Source organism: Neophocaena asiaeorientalis, unplaced genomic scaffold (assembly GCF_003031525.2).
Source record: "Neophocaena asiaeorientalis asiaeorientalis breed wild unplaced genomic scaffold, Neophocaena_asiaeorientalis_V1.1 scaffold33, whole genome shotgun sequence".
Taxonomy (NCBI): Eukaryota; Metazoa; Chordata; class Mammalia; order Artiodactyla; family Phocoenidae; genus Neophocaena; species Neophocaena asiaeorientalis.
In genome coordinates, this window is record NW_020171988.1 from 2,391,760 (window position 1) to 2,406,394 (window position 14,635).

A 14,635-nucleotide genomic window follows, 5' to 3' on the forward strand; every position below is an offset into this window, starting at 1 on the left:
TTTCCTTGGGAATGACCAAGTTAAGATAAATGTGGAATGTTGTGTGCAAAACCATTATCTGAAGCTCTGCACCTGGGTTGAAAACTGAGGCTATTTTTCTGTATTAAAAGAACTTAGATCCTTCAGGCAAGAATGAGGTATTTCATTCTCACTAAATGTGATAGCAAACAGCAAAGTTTCTGATAGTCTATGATTTCAGAGAACAAGTTTTCTCATGTTCTTTTGTTAACAAAAGCATTGTTTTTCTCCCATAGCTTCTCAGAAGAGATTCTTCCTCCTCGACTTACCAGATATACATTTGATCAGGGTCTCTCTTGAAATAACAGAATAGCTTTTGTAGTCAAACAATAAGGAGTAAGCTAAGAGGAAATGTCCTGTCAGTTACAAGGAGAAATTGGAGAAGGTCTTTTGGAGTTGAGGTATATTATTGAGGTGATTATTTGCCATTTATTCTCTCTGCAAATATTTGTTGAAATCCTACTATGTGCCAATCATTACAAAAGAGACAGAATTTCTATCCTCGATGAGCTCACAATTTAGTGATGGAAACATCATGGAAGGAAACTAACCCAGTACTCCACGATGAGCTCAATAGTGGATTTTGGCATAAATGTTTGCAAGAGCAAAAGGGAGGTGTTGTGAACTTTGATTTGAGGAATTTGGTTCCACTCATGGTGAGGACAGTCAGTGGGAGGGGGAGTCTGAGGTTTTAAGTGAGGAGATTTTTCTTTGAAGAAGCTGGGAAGATGCCGTTGATGCCGTGTCCCAGTCCCCTCCGTGCACCTATGAGCTCACCTGTGGCAGGTGGACAGTTCCTGAGCATGCCCACAGCCTCCCATTCCGCCGGAGGGCTTTCTCCCTCACTAGGGGAGCTTCCTCATCCTGCCACCAGGGGCAGTCCTCACCCACTGAAGGGCGACATTTGATGACTAAGGCCTCTCCCTGGAGCTGTTCTGAGGGTCATTCTCAGTTTCTCAGAGGGTCTCCAGAAGGACTTAACCCCAGTTGCCTGCAGAGGTAGCCTTCATGAAGGCACACTTTTGGCTTTATTCCTCAGGTCTTACTTTCCATATCCCCACACTTGTTTCCTTGGATCACTTTCCAAATAAATTGCCTACACCCAAGTCCTCGTCTCAGGGAACTAAGATGGAAAGATTTCTCCCTGCGGGAGAAGTGGGAAGATGGCTTGAAGGTCAAGGAGAGGATCCAGAGCCAAGCAGAGTGGGAAGTACTCTGAAGTAGCAGAAGAAATAAGGATCTTACTACCTAACCAGGGTCAGTGCTGGAGGGAGTTCAAGACATTGAGCCTCAAGTCATCTTGGGGTCTAAGCTGCTGCCCTACGGAGTGGAGAGCTTACAGGAAGGGAATGCTGTTGGGCAGGTGAGTCAGAGGGGAGAATGTGTGGATGGCTTCTGAACAGAAGAGGGAACAGGAGACTGAAAGCACGGGTTGGCATTCAATATCCAAGTGTCATCGTTTTTGCTGAAGAATTTTACATATGAGAGCGTGATTATCTTCCTGAGGGAATCAGAACATTTAGTCAGCACCTGCTGCCTCTTAGCTACTTGCAAGGTGACCCTACTTCCAAGTCGAAGGTGACTTTTCCTCTGTTGTCCGCACATCATGAATGATTAAGGGACAGTTGGTGAAGCGTGAACTAGCCTATCACTTTGGAGGTTATCCTCTGTGTAGAAGGCTCTCTAGGTTTTATGTCACATTTAACAATCCTGGAAAAATACAGAAGCTTGAATTCAACTCTGTTAATGATAGACTCTCCTCTGACAGTTTTGATTTTTTTTTTTTTTTCCTTCAGGAAACCTCATTTGACTCCATTTCCTCAAATACTTATGCCCAAAACTAAACAACATTCCATTCCAAGTTGCCTCTTCAGATTTAGATAACGGTGATGAACATGTTTACAAATGTGATGTGAATGTTAGCTGACACTCCTCCCCCATCCATCCTTCTCCTCCTTCCACTGTAATGGAGTTGAGCTGGGCACACGGCTGCCTAGTTGAAAATCAAATCTCAAGCCCTCCCTGCTACAGGGTGTGGCTGTGAGACTCAGCTCTGCCCAGCAGAATGTGGGTGGAAGGCATGTAAACAACTTCTGCTTCACTTCGTTTAGGAGAAAGTCTCTGGGTTTAGCTTGTTCACGCTTCCCGCTTGCTACCCTGGTGCTACTTACAGAAGCCTCAGATGCCACATGTTGAATACAGCGTGTCTGCATTAGCCTGGGTCCCTGAATGACTGTGTGGAGGAAAGCTGCTTACTGACCTGGAATGCCCACCTTGGACTGAACTATCTCAGAGGGAAATGACCATCTTTGTTCTTAAACTCATATTATTGTTAGGTCTTATGCTATGGCAGCTTGATTCTTATGCTCTATCATGCATACACTTCTATAAATACTTCTATATTTCCTCTGACTCCATCCTGATCTCTAATCTGGTTGGTGTGGGCTAGTTTAGAGCTTCCAAGATGATTACAGACACTTGAGTTTTACCCTGACTGAGTAAAGATTATCATTGTAGGGAGTGTTTGTCATTGTTCAGTTCATTAATTCATTCATCCATCCATCCAATCATTTCACATGCTGCTTTGAGACCTAATATGTATGAGTCTTTGCTAGGGGATATGAATGACACAAAGATGAATGGTAAGCACACCCTGCTCTCAGGAGCTTATAGTTTAGAGACTTTAGGTGGAGAGTAAATCAATGAAATAGGAATAATTATGATAAATTTTTCTTCTAGAAAATTCCAATTAAAATTAAAAAGGCTAGTTTCATTTATATTACTTTATTATTATTATTACTATTTTTTGAGAATGCTCTCCCTGGCTAGTTTTTGTATTCATTTTTGAGACCAGTGTTGACGGAATGAAGGACCATTTTTATCTAATGGCAAGAAAACATGCGTGAGCATAAGGGGTGTGTCAGTCCCCATAAACACAGTGTTTGCTCCTCCCCTCAGCCCCCTTCATTTCCCCAAGGAGAGTATTAAACACTGGAAAGGCTGAAGTGTCATTGTGCCTTTGGGCCTTCCTGCACTCTAGGGAATTCATGAGGCTTAAGCAGCTTCTTAAGGAATGAAGGGAAGAAGGAGAAATTGAAAAGACCAGACCGAAAGTTTTGGCCAGGTGAGATGAAATTCCCGTTCCCAGGGATAGTTTTATATAAGTGGGAACTCTAGCTGGTTTCCATCTATTTTTGCAAATGCACTGCTTTTCTTTCATTTCCAGGCAGAGAGAGACAGAGATACATAGACAGACAGAGGAGAAACAGATAGAGACTGGGAGACCTCAGATAGCAAAGAGATGGAGAGAAATAGACATGGGGATAAAGACACAGAGAAAAAAACCCAAATAATATCTATTAGATATACAGAGAAAGAATAATCTCTAAAATGAAAACTATGTTAAAAGGGGTCTGTAACTCTCTGAACTTTTATTGAGTAGGAAGATGTGAAATATTTTGAGATTGCACCTGGAATTTACCATCTCTGTGGACAGGGAAAGTGACTTATCGGGACTCACGTGAGTTCCATGAATTATTTCACCGGTGCAAATCTTTGAGAGACTTTTAAAATGAAGCTTAGCATTAGAATGGTAAGGCCAAAGGGAGAAGAAAACACTTAAAGAGTTAATGAACAAACAAGTTTAGGAGAGATAGAAAACTCAGGTAAAAAATCATTCCCACCCAGAGCATCCCCAGGGGTAATAGGGGAATTTTGAGTTAGAAACAGGAGTTGTTTTATTCTGTCTAGCTTGCCAGGATTCATATAATCTGACTACCATTTTCCCTTTACATTTGACTACTATACACAATTTTGATAAATAAATGATTATTTAGATTTTTTTAAAAATTGAAGTATAGTTGATTTACAATGTCATGTTAGTTTCAGGTATACAGCACAGCCTGATGACAAAATGACTCCTTTAAAAAAGATCACAGGGTGGATAAAGAAATAAATAAATATTCTTTTTCAGATTCTGTTCCCTTGTAGGTTATTACAAAATATTGTGCTAACAGTAGGTCCTGTTGTTTATCTATTTTACATAGAGTAGTGTGTATATGTTAATCCCAACCTCCTAATTTATCCCTCCCTCCCCCTTTCCCTTCAGTAACCATAAGTTTGTTTTCTTTGTCTGTGAGTCTCTTTTTGTTTTTATTTTTTTTGGAAATTGTTTATTTTAAAATTACCTTCCCAAAAAACCATGAAACACTTGGATGTTATTTTATGGCTTTTCATTGAAAACATACTACACTGTAAATGGAGTTTCAAAGTTAGAGAAAGAATTGATCAAAATCCAAGGACAATATTATATAAGGACAATGTTAAAAATGGATAAGAAAAAGTTTCATTTGGTGAGGTTAATCTAAAGGATGCATAACCATGTCATGTTGGACAGATAAAAAAAAGTAGTGACCTTGAGCTTTTATTCAACTAAGGTACTTACCAAAACCTTAGGTTTTATACAGGTGTCAAACTCCCACTTGGAAAGGGATAGTATTCTATACTACACCTACGTTTACCTTAAATAACTGAAGCCCAAGGCAACAGTTGTTTAAAAGAACTAACAGGCAGATAATAACTACATAATTTAGTACATTAAAACTAGGACAGTAATAGTTGTATATTTTGTATATTCAAAAATATACAACTGGGGAAAATAACCACTGTACACAATTTGGAGGTTGTTAAAGTGACCACTTAGAAGGTTGAACAGCGCAAGACATGCTTTTCCAGTTACAAGCTCAAAACAGGAGTGCAAATGAAATTAAAGCTTTCGTTTAAAGTTGCAGGATAAGGAAAGCTTGAAATTAATATTAAAATGCTTCCCTCGGGTCATCCCCCAGAAATGAAGTGATCAAAATGCTTTTTCATAGTATAATTTTCTTCAGTGAACTTTCTTTCAATGGCAAAACTGCATCCCACAGGTTGGGTTTCCTACTCACACCACTGGTCATGACCACATTTGATCAATGAGCATACACAGTGGTGAGTAAGGAAGAATACTAGTTGCCAGAAGTCTAACATCAATGTAAAGAATTTGGAGTTCTGCCTTAGCCAGTGTACCTGAACCCTGCAGAGAATAGATAAAGCAATGGGCTTTAATACTCTCTTATTCTTGTAAGACTGGAGGACAAATGGACATACAAATACCACCCCGCCCCCAGAGGCAAGCTGTTGTGGTGGAAGATGTTAAGCACTTAAATGAACTAAGATGCTGCTCTAAAAAGTGGAGAAGTGTAGAGGTTCAAGATCAATACCAGTGCAAGAGCTTTTTAAGTGAGTTGACTAGGCAGTGCATGCATGCATCCATGCAAATGTAGGACATGGCCCCAAAAGAGAACTGAAAACATGTATATAACAACTGGGTAAGTCCCTTGCCAGTAGTTTATAAAAATATATAGTCAATACTGTAGAGGTCCCTTCTACAGCCAATACTATGGAAGTCCATTTTAGTTACCCATTACTTCAATACCAAAAAGCATTTACGACTTTTCAGGCATTCCAGACAAAGGTCACTTATAACAAAAAGTCAACTTTTTTTTAAAAAAACAAGATACTGTCCATTTAAAAAGTGGGACTTTTCTTTCAAGTGAACAGGACATTTTATGTATTAAACTTAACTTCTAGTCTGTCAAGACTGGTTTAAGATCCTTATGTAATGTGCATATATGCAGAAACAAATAAACTTGCTTTAAACATTATCTGCGCAGAAATAAAATTAACTTCTCAAAACCTGATAGGGTAGGTCTGGTTAGTACAAATCTATCGCAAAATAAAAGGATTCTGTGCATCAGTTCAACCAGGAGAAGCAGGAAAAGACTGTCCCAACCATGAGAGTTCAAGTTTACGTTGTGTTCTGAAAGCCTAGAGCTAAGGGCCACCATGTTGCTCACAGTGTCCTGATATTTAGAACTGCTCAAGCTACGAAGTCAGGGCTTCCTCTGGAGCTAGAAGCACATTCTGGTTTCTATTTCGGAGACGTTTAGATTTCCTAAGAAGAGTCTATGGCTTCTGCGGCCTTTTTTCATTTCCAAGGAGACTCTTCATTCTGCCCGGACCCTGAGGGGTCTCCTACTGCACTTTCCATTACTTCTCACAGTTTGCTTTCCAGCTCTGCCAACCGTGCGTTCTGTTCACCTATGATCTGGGTCTGCTCTACTTTTCACCTACAATCTGGGTCTGCTCTAGCAGTTTCTGGTCCTGGTCTTGAAGCTGTTTCTGCTGTTCTTGCTCTTTGGTGCGAAGCTCAGAAATTTCACACCTGAGAACAGTCACCCCAGCACCCTTTGTCTTAACCTGCTGCTGGAGTTTGGTAACCTCTTTTGTCTTGAAGGGTTTTGCTTGGAGAAGAGTTGCATTGTTGTCAGGGCTACAGAAGGTCCTGGAACTGGAGGAGAGCCCATGAGCCTTCCAGATACATCTGATCCTGGTAATTTCCTCTTTAGAACTGGAACAATCTTTTCATCAAAGTATTCTGTTGCCATGGAGGAAATATCCCTTAACTCTTGAAGTACTTCATGAGCTCGCTGAGGGGCTCTGGTAGAATGGACATATCTCAACACATGATAAATCTCATCAATCACCTTTCCTGGGATGAAGCAACAGAGATTGGAGTCCACATACTTCATGAAAGTCACATTTAAGAGAAACAGCTTTGTTTCAACAGCAGCGAGGATGTCTGCATGGAGCTAATGAATGGTTTCTCCTTCCTGACTCTCTCCTTGGGAGTTGTGCTTTAACTTGTTTCTGACATGGATTATGGTACCTCTCCACTTTTAGAAATCCCTGATTCAACATTCTCCGGCAGACCAAGTCCATTCTTTTACAAACCAGGTGGAGCTGGCTAATTTCGTCCTGGGACATAAAGCTGGGGATGTTTTCGATGGCTATGATGGGCAGCGCCATGAGCATGTTGTTTTGAGGCAGCTGGTCCGGAGCCAGCGCCGAGGCTGGGGGCGCCTGGGACCCCGGCTGCAGGGGCTGGGGCGGGGGCGGTGGGGGCAGTCGCTGGGTAGAGCCGATGGCGGAAGGGGAGCCGCAGTCGCCGTGGCCACCGCCTCCTTCCTCAGCCATCCGCTCCTCCGATGCCGCCGCCATCTTAGGAGTTTGATTCCTTCCTCTCTGTTTTTAAATATGTTCATTTGTATCTTTTTCTTTTTTTTTAAGATTCCACATATAAGTGATATCATATGATAGTTGTCTTTCTGTGTCTGACTTACTTCACTTAGTATGATCATCTCTAGGTCCATCCATGTTGCCGCAAATGGCGTTTTCATTCTTTTTTATGGTGATTATTTAGTTTTTATGAAAAATTTCAAACATACAGCAAAATTTTAAAAATTCAAACGCAAACACCATTTTTTCCTATTACACAGCAATATTGTTAGTTACAAATTAGCTGGGCTATTAGGACTGTCAGTTACCACGAAATTAAAAATGATTCTACATGTCAAACTCAAATAGTGTCATGCAATATATAAATTACTAACAGGCCTCTGGTGCAGAGAATACATATATACTTATCACCGAGATTCACCATTAACATTTTAATATAGTTATTTAACCACATATCCATCTCTCTACCCACCCATTAATCTATCTTTTTATTTATTTATTTATTACTTTTATTATTATTTTTGCGGTACGCGGGCCTCTCACTGTTGTGGCCTCTCCTGTTGAGGAGCACAGGCTCTGGACGCGCAGGCTCAGCGGCCATGGCTCAAGGGCCCAGACGCTCCGCGGCATGTGGGATCTTCCCGGACCGGGGTACGAAGCTGTGTCCCCTGCATTGGCAGGCGGACTCTCAACCACTGCGCCACCAGGGAAGCTCTAATCCATCTTTTTAAAATTCATTTTAAAGTAAATTATAGACATCAGTACACTACTCCCTAAATACTTCAGTATGCATATAATTTACTAGAGTTCAAGAACATGTTTATTTTTATAAAGCACTTCAAGAAGAGTTCTTATTAAATTGATTTGGATTAGATTTTGTGTGCAATTTTTAGATAACTGGGGCTATGTCTACATTTAAATTCGCTGAATAAACATAGGGATGGTGAAGACTACTAGGTGTGGGGTGAAAAAATTAAATATTGGCTGAGAATTATTCCACAAGATCGATCTACAGGGGAAAAATCTATCACATTTTTATTTTCTTTTGTATGGATCTTCAGAGGCTAAGAAACAAGCCCGGGGCATGCAAAATAGAGAAGGATTCTTTTTTTGTTTTGGCCCCTTGAGTGTGTAGCCCTCAGGCCATCACAGAACTCTGTCTGGTAGTTTCTAACTCATAAGAATGGGCACTGAGGGGACTTACTCGGTGGTCCAGGGGCTAAGACTCTCCATGCTTCCAATGCAGGGGGCACGGGTTCGATTCCTGGTGAGAGAACTAGATCCCACATGCTTCAACTAAGAGCTTACATGCCGCAACGAAGATCCCACGTGCCGCAACTAAGAACTGGTGCAACCAAATAAATAAATAAATAAATAAATAGATATAAAAAAAAGAAAGAATGGATACTGAAAGGTCTATGGATGTGTTTATTCTGCCACTGGCCAAGAGTGATGAGGCCCTGTGCACATGTTTTGCAGAAACAGCAGGTACGGCATATTACAGAGCCATTAGGAAGTGAAATGATGAATATTGTCTACCTGATACGTTGGCCTAAAATATCCTGAGCCTGAAGACACAATGACTCCTTAAAAAAGATCATGTTTTGTCCAAATACTCCAACCTAAACTTGTTTCTTATGTTTGAGCAATTCACGATCTAAATGAGTCTTTGTGGCTGTGCATTTTGAAAGATTCACCGTTCCCACCACCTCTGTCCCCACCTTGGTCATGGGTTGCATTCCCAGACCTGTTCAGTCATGAGTTCTCAGAGGTCTTACACCAAGACCCCTTCAAATACTGTGCCCATGATCTGGTTTTACTCATTCTACAAAATTTGCCAAATGTTTACTTTTATGCTGTTTGTTCTGATTGTATTTTTAATACAAATGAGTTAAAAATATAATTGTCACTAAAATGTAAAAGTGAATCCAGGTGGCTTGGTCCTCCATGTATCAAAAAATAATGGCCTTGGGCTTCCCTGGCGGCTCAGTGGTTGAGAGTCCGCCTGCCGATGCAGGGGACGTGGGTTCGTGCCCCCATCCGGGAAGATCCCACATGCTGCGGAGCGGCTGGGCCCGTGAGCCATGGCTGCTGAGCCTGCGCGTCCGGAGCCTGTGCTCCGCAACGAGAGAGGCCACAGCAGTGAGAGGCCCGTGTACCACAAAAAAAAAAAAGAAAAAAAGAAAAAGGCCTAGGGGGCACCAATCTACCCAAGAGTGCCTCTGAATCTGTGTATAGAACATTCTCTCTGAGTGAACCAAGGAGCCATTGGAAGGATTTGAGCAGAGGTGACTTAGGTTTTCAAAGGATTTCCCTGGATATGTGTTGAGATTTGACTTCAGGGAGAAAGGTTAAAAGCAGGGACACCCATGAAGGTTGCAATAATCAAGAAAGAAAGATGACAGAGGCTAAACCCAGGCTGTTTGCAGTAGGGCTGGAGAGAGGATCAGTTTCTGAATACGCAGTTTTAGAGGCAGAGCTGAGAGGATTTCCTGACAGTTTGGATTTGGGGTGGGCATATGAGAGAGGAGTTAATGAGGACTCCATGGTTTGGGGCTATGTTCCCAGGCTACAGGTGCATGAACTGGGAGAAATGAAGGAAGGGAGGAAGAGGGAAGGAAGGGAGAAAAAAAGGAAAGAGGCAAGATGAGAACTGTTCTAGGTGCTGAGTGTATATAAGTGATGAAGACACAGTCTTAACAAATCCCAGTTACTTATTGAAATAAATGGACAAAGTTCAGAGAGGGAGCACAGAAGAGGGAGCAATTTGCCAGCAGGCTGGAGTCAGGGAGGTGACATTTGAGCTGGGTTTTGAAAGATGAATAAGAGACTGCCAGGTGTGTGTGTTTGCGTGCATGTGTGTGCACCTGTGCACGTGTATTGGGGCTGAGCAATGGTGTGCAGATTTCTAGGAAGAGGGAAGGAGCAAGTGAATATTCTGAATCTGCAGATTGTAATTAAATAAACTTTAGAAAGTTCTGTAGCCTAGCCAATGCATCCCACAATCCGTAAAGAAATAGCTTTATCTTTCTGAGGGCTGGATAGGTTAGTGTTGCTGCGCTTAGTGGGTTTTCTTCAGTTTGTCTTAAAAAAATTTATTGTGAACTATTTAAGATATTTAAAAAAGATACAAAGGACAGTTTAATGGCACTTAGTGATTTTAAGCTGAAGTCCTGGGGGCAAAAGGAAAACATTTAGCTCAAAGAGCATAGACAGCTAGTTTAAAAGAGCTTTTCTCATCTAGGAAAGCTAGATGCCACACTGCCACAAGCTTGCTGTCACACCTGGTGCCCCACTCCTTTGATTTAGGGAGTCTTCTCTCATTGCTGTAAAAGTCTGCTATAATCCAAAATCTCACTTTCATCATAGCATGGTTATTTCCTAGGCTTAATGAAACAAATATGTAGTCACAGCCCCTTGATTCAAGCAAAGCACCCCTCCTGGAATAAAAAAAATGCTGAGGTTTGGTTCTGTCAATGAGAAAGGACTAAATTTAGGGGATTTTGTTCCATACATTATTGCTTGACAATGGTGATGGTAACCTCTTAAATATTATGGCTTTTTACAAAGTTCTTCCTTTTCCATTAGCTTACGCCAACCTCACCGTAGCTCTGCCAAGTGGTGATGGCAAGTGGTCTCTATTTTATGTTGAGAAGAACTGAGCCTTAGAGAGTTCAAAAGACTACAGGAAGCCATGAGACAAGAATGTAGCAGGGGGGCTTCCCTGGTGGTGCAGTGGTTGGGAGTCCGCCTGCCGATGCAGGGGACACGGGTTTGTGCTCCGGTCCGGGGGGATACCACATGCTGCGGAGCGGCTGGGCCCGTGAGCCATGGCTGCTGAGCCGAAAAAAAAACAAAAACAAAGAATGTAGCAGGGCTGACACTTGAACCAGAAAATTCAAAGTCAATTTTGTGCAATTTTTACTGCTCCACCCTCCACTTTCTCTGCAGTTTCTGGAGAAACCTTCTTCTTAAAGGATATAAAAGAAATGAAGGACTGTGTATGATGCCAGCCTAGACAATTGCAGAGGGCTGTTGGATCTTGCCCTTATTCACTACGATGGCCTGCCTGTTCTATGTTTCCTGGGGTCAGGTAACACTGAGTGTCAGAGAGCCCTGACACACCCAGGTCTTTGGAGAGGCCTGATCTGCCTCATGGATTGTAGGCATACTTCCTGAATGAAATGCCTCAGAAAGATAGGGTAGTTACTCCCGTTTCTCTGCTGAGTCTAAGCTCATGAAATGCTGGGGTGATGGAGTTTATAAGCCACTCATAAGTTGAAAGATTTTGAGTAAATATTCTTTTCTCTTTGAATTGAATCATTTAGAAGTTTGTTCAATCTTTTATATAATGATGAAAACAGGAAAAGATCTATTAGTTGACTTCAAGGTACCCAACACTACAAACATTTCCCAGACAGAGGCTCCACCTTCTGTGTGTTCAGAGCCCGGTGAGGGAAATAAACAATCAAGTGGATGACAAGCAATATGGTTAATGGCATAGTTGAGGTATGAACCAGGCTTTATGGGAAACTCGTTGAAAACTTCCCAACAGCTGAGATTTTGTTCAGTTCCAAAATTTTAAACACCTTACAAATTAATTGTGTGCTAGTCTTTTAATTAGGCCGTGATGGGAGTATCACGGCCAACAGCCCCATTTGTTGCATTGTACAGAGCTCTGCTGAACTCCGGTATTGTAATCCTTAACCCTCCCTGGAGGAATGCTCCGTGATTCTGCATCTTATTGTTTGTTTTCCAAGCCTGATGACACATTAATTGCCATTGAAGTGTTTGGCACATCCTCCCTCAAATAGTCTACAACGAAGTTTTATATGTATGTCCAAGCTGTCATAAGACTTGTGAATGGATACGGGAAGCAAATGTTAATGTTTATACAATAGGTTAAAGGCTAACCTTTAGTTTTTTTCAACTGTCAAACATGCTGTGTGGATTCTACTGTGATGTGTACAGAAGAATCTTTTCATGTCCCCCAGTTGTTTGTCTTCTGGAGCTTCCTGTTGCCCAGATGTGATACATTGCAGGACTGTCTTGTGAGAAAGCCAAAAATACAGTGCTTAAAATAACCCTGCTTAAGTGACTGGAAAAAAAATTAAAAGGGAACATATCTCTGGACTTCAGAGGATAAAGTATATTAGAAATCAAACTGAAAAAAATGCGTTAAATTAACCTTGTACATTAGCATTGGGTCTTTCATCCAAATATTTTGAAGCTTTTGCTTACCTCTCAGTCATGTATACACAAACAAAACATTCTTTTATTGGTCTTCTCTTCCCTTTCCCCACGTAGTTGATAGTAGACACTTGATTTTCTCCATCTGGAGCTAGAAATGCTGTTGAAGGTAAATGGAGCAGATGTCTGCCTGAGTGGGAACCATTGCATGCTGAATGCATAGAGGATGGTTTTATTTTTTTTTTAAACATCTTTATTGGAGTATAATAGCTTTACAATGGTGTGTTAGTTTCTGCTTCATAACAAAGTGTATCAGCTATACATATACATATACCGCCATATTTCTTCCCTCTTGCGTCTCCCTCCCACCCCTCCCTATCCCACCCCTCTAGGTGGTCACAAAGCACTGAGCTGATCTCCCTGTGCTATGCGGCTGCTTCCCACTAGCTATCTAGTTTACATTTCATAGTGTATATATGTCCATGCGACTCTCTCACTTTGTCCCAGCGTACCCTTCCCCCTCCCCATGTCCTTAAGTCCATTCTCTACATCTGCATCTCTATTCCTCTCCTGACCCTAGGTTCTTCAGAACCTGTTTTATTTTTAGATTCCATATATATGTGTTAGCGTATGGTATTTATTTTTCCCTTTCTGACTTCACTCTGTATGACAGACTCTAGGTCCTTCAACCTTGCTACAAATAACTCAATTTCGTTTCTTTTTATGGCTGAGTAATATTCCATTGTATATGTGTGCCACATCTTCTTTATCCATTCATCTGTCAATGGACACTTAGGTTGCTTCCACATCCTGGCTATTGTAAACAGAGCTGCAATGAACATTGTGGTACATGACTCTTTTTGAATTATGGTTTTCTCAGGGTATATGCCCAGTAGTGGGATTGCTGGGTCATATGGTAGTTCTATGTTTAGTTTTTTAAGGAACCTCCATACTGTTCTCCATAGTGGCTGTAACAATTTACATTTCCACCAACAGTGCTAGAGGGTTCCCTTTTCTCCACACTCTCTCCAGCATTTATTGTTTGTAGATTTTTTGATGATGACCATTTTGACTGGTGTGCGGTGATACCTCATTGCAGTTTTGATTTGCATTTCTGTAATGATTAGTGATGTTGAGCATTCTTTAATGTGTTTGTTGGCAATCTGTATATCTTCTCTGGAGAAATGCCTATTTCAGTCTTCTGTCCATGTTTGGATTGGGTGGTTTGTTGTTGTTGTTTTTTTTTTTTGGCAGTATGCGGGTCTCTCACTGTTGTGGCCTCTCCCGTTGCGGAGCACAGGCTCCGGTCGTGAAATTTTTTGTTGTAGTCTGTGAAAAATGCCATTGGTAGTTTGATAGGGATTGTATTGAATCTGTAGATCGCTTTGGGTAGTATAGTCATTTTCACAATGTTGATTCTTCCAATCCAAGAACATGGTTTATCTCTCCCTCTGTTTGTACCATTCTTAATTTCTTTCATCAGTGTCATAGTTTTCTTCATACAGGTCTTTTGTCTCCTTAGGTAGGTTTATTGCTAGTTATTTTATCCTTTTTGTTACAATGGTAAATGGGAATGTTTCCTTAATTTCTCTTTCAGATTTTTCATCATTAGTGTATAGGAATAACTGAGATTTCTGTGCATTAATTTGTATCCTGCTACTTTACCAAATTCATTGATTAGATCTAGTAGTGTTCTGGTAGCATCTTTAGGATTCTCTATGTATAGTACCATGTCATCTGCAAACAGTAGTGGTTTTACTTCTTTTCCGATTTGGATTTCTTTTATTTCTTTTCCTTCTCTGATTGCTGTGGCTAAAACTTCAAAGACTATGTTGAATAATAATGGTGAGAGTGCACAAGCTTGTCTTGTTCCTGATCTTATAGGAAATGGTTTCAGTTTTTCACCATTGAGAATGATGTTGGCTGTGGGTGTGTCATATATGGTCTTTATTATGTTGAGGCAAGATCCCTCTGTGCCTACTTTCTGGAGGGTTTTTATTTTTACCATAAATGGGTGTTGAATTTTGTCAGTAGCTTTTTCTGCATCTATTGAGATTATCATATTGTTTTTCTCCTTCAATTTGGTAAAAAGGTGTATCACATTGATTCATTTGCATATATTGAAGAATCCTGGCATTCCTGGGATAAACCCCAAGTGATCATGGTGTATGATGTTTTAATGTGCTGTTGTATTCTGTTTGCTAGTATTTTGTTGAGGATTTTTGCATGTATGTTCCTCAGTGATATTGGCCTGTAGTATACTTTCTTTGTGATATCTTTGTCTGCTTTTGTTATCAGGGTGATAGTGGCC

The 14,635-nt window shown here is 40.9% G+C and overlaps 1 pseudogene; it reads right to left on the reverse strand.

Annotated features, from left to right (window-relative positions):
• Positions 1-5,940: 5,940 nt before the first annotated feature.
• Positions 5,941-7,116, reverse strand: LOC112401614 (F-box only protein 28 pseudogene; annotated as a pseudogene).
• Positions 7,117-14,635: the final 7,519 nt, after the last annotated feature.